This window comes from Diaphorina citri, unplaced genomic scaffold (genome assembly GCF_000475195.1).
Source record: "Diaphorina citri unplaced genomic scaffold, Diaci psyllid genome assembly version 1.1 scaffold837, whole genome shotgun sequence".
In the NCBI taxonomy this organism is placed as follows: Eukaryota; Metazoa; Arthropoda; class Insecta; order Hemiptera; family Psyllidae; genus Diaphorina; species Diaphorina citri.
Window position 1 is genome coordinate 58,364 of NW_007378269.1, and position 10,997 is coordinate 69,360.

The window sequence follows — 10,997 nt, forward strand, 5'->3', positions numbered from 1 at the left end:
GCGAAGTTCTTAAAAAACGTGGGTCTGATGTGGCGAAACATTAAATAGAAACAGATTTGAAGCTTTGAATTTCCTAAAGGGATAAGGTTGGTTTTCGGAACGGCTGGCTTTCTCCTATCCTGTCTTCATTTTCTCTTCGATATCGGGACGATAAGACCCTAGCAGTTACAGTTCCTTCTATCAAACCTCTTTAAAAAAGATTTGAATTTGAACTGTTGGGTACCACTTGGCTAGGACTCGCCTAGATCTATTAGCATAATGATAATGTTGTAGAAACCGTGCTTGAGGCTTTCACGGGGGCCATAGTGGTTAAACTTCCATCTGTTCTCTCAATGAGACAGCCTGACATAGGGAGAAACTCATCAGGTTCATTTCTATTTCTACCAGAGCAGAATTTAGAAACCTTTCAGTAAATATCTCTTGAGATATCAGAAACATTTACTGAAATTACTATTACTATCTCTTGAAAATCGGTGTTTTTCTGGTTTCAAAGGGAGACAAAATTGAAGTATATCCGGAAGGGTGTCTTGAAACAGAAAAAAGGCATTCGATTAAGTGAGAAGGAGGGTAGCTTGTCGCCAAATGGAGGGTAACTTAATTAAATCTCTTTGCAGTCAGAGGTGGGTAGCTTATCGCCAATTTTAGGAGTATAGGGCGAAAATCTCTTTGCAGTTTGTTAGCAAGGGTCGTTAAAACCTCCTTATTTGGAGAAGAAAAAATCCAGGGGTAGGATTAAAATGTCTTTGTAGGTACATCCAGGATTTTTACTGAAATTACTATTACTATCTCTTGAAAATCGGTGTTTTTCTGGTTTCAAAGGGAGACAAAATTGAAGTAGGTATATCCGGAAGGGTGTCTTGAAACAGAGAAAAGGCATTCGATTAAGTGAGAAGGAGGGTAGCTTGTCTCCAAATGGAGGGTGAAACCCCCGTCACTACTGAGGCAGGTAGCTTGTCTCCAAATGGAGGGTAACTTAATTAAATCTCTTTGCAGTTAGAGGTGGGTAGCTTATCGCCAATTTTAGGAGTATAGGGTGAAAATCTCTTTGCAGTTAGCAAGGGTCGTTAAAACCTCCTTATTTGGAGAAGAAAAAATCCAGGGGTAGGATTAAAATGTCTTTGTAGGTACATCCAGGCTTCTCAAGTCATTCAGAGAATCTCTTATCACAACTCTCATTTGTTTGAACACCTAAAGATCACTCTCTCCCAACATTACGCTGTCATCTATCGTGATCCAATATGTCACACACATAGTGAGGTTTCTAAATACCGGAAGAAGGACCTGAGGTGACATAGTAACACGTAATGTACATTAGCACGTCATGTGATTGGTAAATACCAGAAGATAGAACCAGGCAGGAGGCTAAATACCACACCGGAGTTATAAATAGATTATGTAGACATAGGGGAGACTTGAACTATGACTTTGATGGCACATTCGTTCTCTTTTGACAAAATTTTTGATGGCAAATCCGAGGAAATCAGGCTGTATGTCGTAAATTATTGGTGTAAAAAAAGTGGATATAACTTTCGAAATTTTTGATATTGGCTTGTTACAAGCGCATATTTCGTGAACCATCATTCCTAGAATCCTTACATGTACACCGATTGATTTCTCGTGAAAAGTTACATAGGAAAGACTCCTTGGTCATCTTAAATACTCTAATGGAAACTCTTGTTGAAAAAAAAAAAATCATGTTGAAATATTTGGAGATATCACAGAGAGGAGAGAGAACCTTCCAGTCTGAAAGCAGAAAAGAGAATGAGCTCTGACAAAAATCTAGGTCTGAAGAAACCTCCCCTTGACCCCCTACTACCAAAAACCATGTAGGGGGGTCAGGGGAAATGTAGGGGGTTGAGGGGAAGATTCTCCTACATTTTGACCATAGGTTTGAAGTTCGGAATTAATTTACTCATTTCCCCTTCATTTTCATAAGTAGAAGGTCCTCATCGATTCTTCTGTGATAAGTCACCTATTCGCGGTTTGCTCGCGGTATATCGCGGTTGGCTCGCGGTAATCGCGGATTGGTTCGCGTTATCCGCGATTGTCGCGGTATCCGCGTTTGTTCGCGGTATCCGCGGTTTGTTCGCAAAAATTTACATTTATTGAAGTTAGTCACCATCTCCGTGTGAAATTTGGCCCAATGGTGGCGGCTTACTGGGTCTTGTTTGCGCCATACTGCCCCCAGCTTGTCGCCTTCCCGTTCGGCCGCCTATGGCTCGCTTGTTTGCGCTCTACTTCTTGGCGGACGTTGTTTGCGCCTATGCGGCACACAAGCACGCTTATTTGGCTAAACCGCTATGGTCGCTTATTTGGATGAACTTGCCGGGCGCAGTTATTTCATGTGCAACATGGAGACTTAAGCCCGTTACCCTAGTGGGATGAAAAAAGATTGGAGAATTAATGTTGAATAGGCTTGGAAACATTACCTTGAAGAAGAAGAAGAAAAAAAAAATCTGTTGTGACGCAGAGGGAATAGGGTGGAAAATCTTGAAAAAGTAGACTGGAAATTCGGAAAAAATGGACTGGAAAACCGATAAAAGTCAGGGAATTTTGTTTTTCCATTTTGGTAGACACCCTTATTGTTTCACTGTAGAACTTTGCAGGAACTCTTACAACTTACAGTGCTACAACTGCTAATGGTATAGTTCAGTCATTTGTAATGAATTTGCTTATTGTTTCACTGTAGAACTTTGCAGGAACTTTTGGAAAAGTATTTACAGAGAAAAACATCCTGCAAATAGTGCCAATCCAAACAACGAAGTTTAGACTCAGATCGCAATACAAGTCCAGTTGAGGTGTGTGAACTTGTCAACCTGTGAACCATTGCTTGTGCTTAGCACATTGCATACATAGACTGATTTCAAGGCGTCTTTAATGTATTGAAAAAGAGCTTATTGTTTCACTGTAGAACTTTGCAGGAACTTTTGGAAAAGTATTTACAGAGAAAAACATCCTGCAAATAGTGCCAATCCAAACATGTTGGTCCGTATTTTATTTTATCTGGATGTACATTTCTGAAAATATTTGAGTGGAGGGTGGACATAATTTTATTGATCCATAGGCCATCTGGTATCAATCAATTAGAACTTTAGAATTAATCAACAGACCCTTCCTGTCCAATTTGCCCATGTGTGTTCCATATTTGGGGTTCCAAGATTCCTACAAGATGCTTGAGCATCAAAAGGTTTCACATTTGGTGAAGGGCTTCGTTGGGCCAGGAGTTTGGGACATCTCCTCATTTGTCAAAAAAACAGTCTGACAAAAATGATTTTAAGTGTAGAAGTGCTTTAGGAGAAAACGGTGGTTTCCTATGCCTGCATATTTAAGTATGTAGCATATATGCCATCTAATGAGATTGAGAGGAAAAAACAGTCTGACAAAAATGATTTTAAGTGTAGAAGTGCTTTAGGAGAAAACGGTGGTTTCCTATGCCTGCATATTTAAGTATGTACACATATTATGCTATTGCAGTATGGATAAAATAGTATGAACTTATAATGCATATCTAGGATGTTCATATGGTGATCTACGTATATTACATGAGGGACTTGGCTTCACCTTATGAACAGCTCTACCATGCTTTAACACCTCGAGAATTACAAGGTGCATGTTGATTTACTGACTAGCAGGGTTGTTTTCAGGGTTGCCCCATTTTCCCCGAGCAAGGGGCCGGAACCAAAAAGCAACCCATTGAGTCGAAATAGTTATTTTTTGTTGTCGATTGTGGGATTCGAACCCGGAACCTTCTGCGTGACAAGCAAGTGTGTTACCTCTAAGCTAGCCCTCTCTTCTAACGTAGGTTCGTATAAGCTTAACCCATCTTTTAAAGCTGTTTGCCCCTACACCTAAGTCTTGAAGTGAGCTTTTTGTGTATGGCTTTATTAAAAATTTGGGCCAATTGCAATACTTTCATTACTATGTAGTACCTATAGCTCGCTATACTATAGTAATAGAGAGTAAAAAATATTCTTGCGAGGTCAGGGTTGCCCCATTTTCCCCGAGCAAGGGGCCGGAACCAGAAAACAACCCATTGAGTCGAAATAGTTCTTTTTTATTGTCAATTGTGGAATTCGAACCCGGAACCTTCTGCGTGACAAGCAAGTGTGTTACCTCTGGGCTAGCCCTCTCTTCTAACGTAGATTCGTATAAGCTTAACCCATCTTTTAGAACTGTTTGCCCCTACACCTAAGCCTTGAAGTGAGCTTTTTGTGTAGGGCTTTATTAAAAAATTTGGACCGGTTGCAATACTTTCATTACTATGTAGTACCTATAGCTCGCTATACTATAGTAATAGAAAGTAAAAAATATTCTTGCGAGGGCTCACCTGCTTTTAGAACGGGCCTGCTGATTAGGGCATAAGCATTAACACATCTCACGGATTGTGAATAAGGAGGATCTTCTTTAGCGATAACACCGCAACACCTTCAGGTTCTTCCTAGCGATTAGACACAAGGGTCATGCAGGATAAAGTGCCATAGGTCAGTGATGCTTCTTCATAGAGAGTGCTAAGAAGTTAACCCATAAGAGACGATTTTTTTCTTTGTTGGATCTTGCTGAAATTTAACCGCTTCTAACTCCGAACCGGTACTGAGTAAATGTATCAAAAAATAATGAAATAGGTAGTAGGAAATTTTGTTTTTTTAACTAATAGACAATTCTCCGATGCACTCTGACGTGGAGCTACTGAGATATTGGCGAAAAAGAGAGAAGGGTTAGGTCAAGTTTGGTGTGACTTTAATGTAGGCCTTGGCTCTCATGGGTTGAAGTTGTTGTGTGGCCATTGTGGTTTACAAGACGTAACTCCTAGTCTCATTGTTTTAATACAAAATACACAGTTAGACACCTTTACTTGAGAACACTTCAATTTTATTGTCGATTGTGGGATTCGAACCCGGGACCTTCTGCATGACAAGCAAGTGTGTTACCTCTGGGCTTAGATAATCAGGCGACCCTCATTCAACTCGATTGTAGCTTGGAAACCACCCTCAACTCAATTGTAAAATGAACAAAATTATTTTCGTTGGTTTGGTCCGACCATACAGCCAAAGTGCGAAACTCATGTTCATTCTGGCGATCGCTTCATCTATCCTCAGACATGCTACGGTTTCTCGGCATATCATAGTATGATTATTCTATTTGTTATGAATTTATGATGACAGTGTTTTTCATGGCGTAATGCAATGATGACCACTAAAATATGACCCATACCAAATGACAGTTACTTTTTAATGGGCAGTGATAGATTGTTATTAATTAACTTATTAAGAGATACTATTGCATTCCATTGGTGGTATCTGTAGATATTAACCTTCAATGGTCGGGACCACAATTGGTTTAACTCTTGGATTAGGCAATGTGATTGACTATAAAGTTAGCAATCGACCAATCAGATTGCTTAGGTACCTAATCCAAGAATTTAACCTAAACGAAGTTTAGACTCAGATCGCAATACAAATCCAGTTGAGGTTAAGGTGTGTGAACCTGTGAACTTGTCAACCTGTGAACCATTGCTTGTGCTTAGCACATTGCATACATAGACTGATTTCAAGGCGTCTTTAATGTATTGAAAATCATCATCTGGGTTGGTCCGTATTTCATTTTATCTGGATGTCCATTTCAGAAAATATTTGAGTGGACGGTGGACACGATTTCATTGATCCATAGGCCATCTGGTATCAATCAATTAGAAATTTAGAATTAATCAACAGACCCTTCCTGTCCAATTAGCCCATGTGTGTTCCATATTTGGGGTTCCTACAAGATGCTTGAGCATCAAAAGGTTTCACATTTGGTGAAGGGCTTCGTTGGGCCAGGAGTTTGGGACATCTCCTCATTTGTCCACATGACTCCCACAATTCACACATATCTCCCAGGGTGGCCCACCACCCCCATTGGGACACCACATTTCATTTGTCCTTTGTTTCACCATTTGGTGACTCTCGGCAGGGGAGGTTTTGGTGGGTATTGTTTCTACGAATTAACCAAGGGCTTTTTATTACTAGTACCTACCTATGAATTACGACTATTACTGCTTAAGGGTTTAGGTTTTAAGCCTAAACTACGAGTATTTAGGTTTTACGGTCTCATTTTCGATCTGTTCGGAACCTACTTGCCTAGACCTAGATGGAAAAGAGGTAAAGGCGTTCGTCTGAGCAGAAAGGCGTAGCCCGTGGGTTCAGTTCTGGTTGAGGCATGGAATTTTTACCTCATCATAGGGCACTGAAACAGCCCCACTTAATCAACATTGCCGACTTTTGAAAAACAACCCCGGATAAATAAATTTTAGTAATACATTAAGACAAGAGTGGTAAAAGAATATTTGGAATCAAACCAAGTTCAGTAGAACGTCGATTATTTCAACTAATTGGGACCGGAGGTAGTTGAAATGATCACTTTCTATGATCTTCTCCTCTAATAAGATGGGTTATCCTTTGATTTTGAAAGATAGATGAAAACAATTGATTTTGGAGTTGAAATAATCGAGGTTATATTGTATATTCTATAGGGTCAGCTATGATCCCTTCTTTTGTGTCCCACAATCCCACATACCTATTATCCCGTTATCGTCTTGAGGCAATGAGGTACAGTTTCTTTTCTCAAAGGGTGCCAATGTCGAGGAGTTTCTAAAAGGGTGCCAAGAAGTCGTCAGTCATGCAAGTAATCCCTGATTATAATCCTTCCTTTTGTTTTGTGATTCTTGAGAAATTAGGGCTCATAATGCTCTTGTTTAAATCACCCATTTATAAAGCCATTCTCAACCTGCGGACCGCATGTGGCCCCCAAGGGTTTCTGTGTGGCCCTTGGCAGCTTAAACGCCACACACCCCGTAAAATATGACCACACATAAGGATTGCCATATTTTTTTTTTCGTCTTTACGGGACAAATCGGAAAAATGGTTAGAAAAAAACGGGATTTCCGATTTTTATCCGGGGCAAACACATGCAACCCCCTCAAAAAATCTGAACACTTATACTGTCCAAAAATTTCAAGATCATATGGTCCTATTGTCTCTAATTCCTCTATCATCTGATCATCATCTTCACTTTCTAGTTGTTTCTTGAATTCTCTTCAATCCAAACCAGATACCACTTTGTTCTTTGTTTGTTTATGTTTCGGAGTGCATTTCTTGGAATCATTCATCAGGATCTTTAGATGGAAGATCTGGAGCCCATTATTCTTGTCTCGAGAGATCTCGTTCAATTTTAAATTGAGATTCGCCGGTTCTTGTTGACTTTTCTGTAAGTCGACATCAACTTTTTATTTATTTTTGAATAATTTATTCAATATTCAAGTACATATTGCCAATAACTAGAGATCTCTATACTAGAATTAAATTAACTTTTTATTATTATTTTCTGATCTTATTCCCATTTAGTTTATAATTCTTTAGTAGGTATTATTAGTTGGTAGGTATCTAATACATATAAGTAAATCACTTTATAAATCTCATTGACAGCAATTTTATTATAATTTTATAATGTAGCATTTGACAACCATTATCTGTCCACTAAGTACTGGTCCTTTATGCTGCGTCCACATAGTCGATGGTCGTCGATCGACGAGATGAATCTATGTTGTGGTGTTCTTTGTTTGTTTATGTTTCGGAGTGCATTTCTTGGAATCATTCATTAGAATCTTTAGACGGAAGATCTGGAGCCCATTATTCTTGTCTCGAGAGATCTCATCTCTTTAATCTCTTGGGATGATGCTTTTTATTTGTCTTTGTTTGAAGGTTTGAACCCATTTCTGATTTCTTTGTCAACGTCTCATTTCGCTTTCTGATGTGAAAAAAAGTTCATTAAGCCAGCCTAGTTAGCTTGGTTCGTAGCGCATCTGCCTTTTAAGCACTAGGCCGCGGGTTCGATTCGAACAGTGCAAGAATCCGAACTGTGACTTACCGGAGAGGGGATGATCCAAATCAGATTCCCATATTTACAACATTTAGGGACAAAAACAAGCCTGAGGGGGGTTGGCCCCCCGTATATACGACCCTGCTTTAAGACCAATCTAACTAACTAAGCTTAACCAAGCAAACGCCGAACAACCAATTCAAACAACTCTGTATTAATACCTATTTGTTGTTACTGACTCTTTGTTGAGGTACAATAGAACTTCGATTATTTCAACTCTCTAATATTTGAACTTCATAATTCATTACTTTTTTTTCTATCTGTCAAAGGCTATCCTATCTTATCAGAGGAAAAGATCATAGAAAGTTGATCATTTCAACTTCGATTATTTCAACTACCCCCGCCCCAGTCTCAATTAGTTGAATTAATCGAGGTTCTACTGTATTTCACTAACTAGCAGATTGCTAGATAACTAGAAAATTCTTGCATTCACATGATACTAGTTAAGTTACTATAATAGTAAATATCTAGTAATGAATAGTGAAGTAACGTTTACATGGTTGATGGTATTGAAGTAAATGACCCAGATACCTACTTAGATACATCTTGCTAACCTCCCAACATTCAGAAACTTACTAGAATTTCAACCCACACTAGTTCTGAGTCTATCTGAGAATCTGGATGACATTGGATGATTGGTTTGGTCACGGATTTACTTGGTAATGAAATCGTTTGGAACAATTGATTCACTTCGCTACCTGGATCTGAATTAGTAGACAGATTATTGCTGGTTTGTTTTCAAGATTTATCTCAAGTGGCTTGTCTCAGTGCTTCTATTATGTGATCTGTAGATTTAAATAATTTAAGTGTGGGAGGCGAGAGATGATGCAGTTGTTTTCGCGCATTTCTTCTGTTCGAAGAATGGATTTTAATCCGTGTGAATTGTCAGGTCACGTCTCGCCAAATGAAATCATCTACAAGTAGGTCTTCTAAGCAGATTCTCTTGCATTTCTTCTGCTCGAAGAATGGATTTTAATCCGTGTGAATTGTCAGGTCACGTCTCGCCAAATGAAATCATCTACAAGTATTAGGTCTTCTAAGCAGATTCTCTATTCTACTCTATATTATTGCTATCCAATTATCTGATTTGTTTTACTAGAAATAACCATGTCGATTGTAGTCAATATCTTTTAGAAGGTCCTAGATCAATATGACCATGCACATTTTGATGTTCAAACCTAAAGCCTTTGTTATAAATCCGGAGAGGTGGTTTTTCCATGATTTCCCGTTCTCACAACGAGATGTTGATCTTCATTTTCGTCTTCCATTCACGTCAACTTTTTTCGTGACAGATTCTCTATTCTACTCTATATTATTGCTATCCAATTACCTGATTTGTTTTAATAGAAATAACCATGTCGATTGTAGTCAATGTCTTTTAGAAGGTCCTTGATCAATATGACCATGCACATTTTGATGTTCAAACCTAAAGCCTTTGTTATAAATCCTGAGAGGTGGTTTTTCCATGATTTCCCGTTCTCACAACGAGATGTTGATCTTCATTTTCGTCTTCCATTCACGTCAACTTTCTTCGTGATTTAACAACTTCTCATTTTCAGTGAGAAATATGATTTCTGTATAATAGCGCAATAATTGTTCCAATAGTGGCATGGTGTGAGCGATCTCACTTTCCTTCGCGATCTTACTTTCTAACCATCCGGACCAGAACCCAATGAGTTGGATAGTCCACGTTCTTGGAAACCTCAAAGATACACAGGCGTGCTTACTGGAATACTAGAACATTCCGTGCGCTGAACTACAGTATACCAACCTCAGTGGTATATTGGTTAGCACGGTGGACTCTGGATCTGGAGGTTGGTGGTTCGAGTTTAAGATAAGTCAAGTCATGAAATTTAGCACTGTTTATTGAGCGCGGACCGGCATTTGTGACAAGCATTCCTGCTTAACAGGAATAGAAACCATTCAAAGAAGGAAAAAGGGCCACTTTGAAGTCCCCAGTGAGCCCCTGTGGCACCATCAGGGGTGAAACAATGTCCTGTTCTCCCCCTCTTCCCTGTCCAGAACGTAAACCAATCAAAAACGTTCCTCATTAGGTAAACCTTTACAAAACTGCCTCCAGCAACCTCTAAAATACTCTATAAATAATAAGCTCCAGTGCTCACTGCACTTGACTTGCAATGCGGAGGTCGAAAAGTCGTTCGCTTCCCTAATGCCTGGTTTCATAGTCCGATGGTTAAGTTAACCTGAATCTCAAAAGTTCATCTTCAGAGGAAACTAATCTATGAAGGTGAGAAAAACCTGCTAAAGATACACAGGCGTGCTTACTGGAATACTGGAACATGCCGTGCGCTGAACTACAGTATACCAACCTCAGTGGTATATTGGTTAGCACGGTGGACTCTGGATCTGGAGGTTGGTGGTTCGAGTTTAAGTCAAGTCATGAAATTTAGCACTGTTTATTGAGCGCGGACCGGCATTTGTGACGAGCATTAACATGAATAGAAAGCATTAAAAGAAGGGAAAAGGGCCACTTTGAAGCCTCCAGTGAGCCCCTGTGGCACCATCAAGGGTGAAACAATGTCCTGTTCTCCCCCTCTTCCCTGTCCAGCACGTAAACCAATCAAAAACGTTCCTCATTAGGTAAACCTTTACAAAACTGCCTCCAGCAACCTCTAAAATACTCTATAAATAATAAGCTAAAATTAATCACCGTCCTTAGTATCCTTAAACCTCACACAATTCTAACTTCTAACTCTTGAGGGGGAAAAGTTAAAAATAGAACCGCAATAAAAAAAAAAAAATAATAATAATAAGAAGGCACCTGTTTTAACGACGTGATAGCCATGACAAAAGATAGATGATTCATACAATAGTCAGGTATCCATTCAGTCCATCTTTAACATGAACAACAACTCCATCTTATCGTAATTCTTGCTTGGGAGATACCCTATGGTAGGGCGCAATCTTCGTTTAGTTTGTCAGTCGTTGTTCATTGCTTGTGAGTCGTAAGGTTGGGAACCACTGAGATAGATGATTCATACAATAGTCAGGTATCCATTCAGTCCATCTTTAACATGAACAACAACAACTCCATCTTTATCGTAATTCTTGCTTGGGAGATA

General features: G+C 39.3%; 1 protein-coding gene across 1 annotated transcript in view; it reads left to right on the forward strand.

Moving 5' to 3' along the window:
• LOC103512436 (rhotekin) overlaps positions 1-10,997 on the forward strand; it is a gene marked incomplete in the record, with an annotated part of 111,960 nt that overhangs the window by 29,466 nt on the left and 71,497 nt on the right.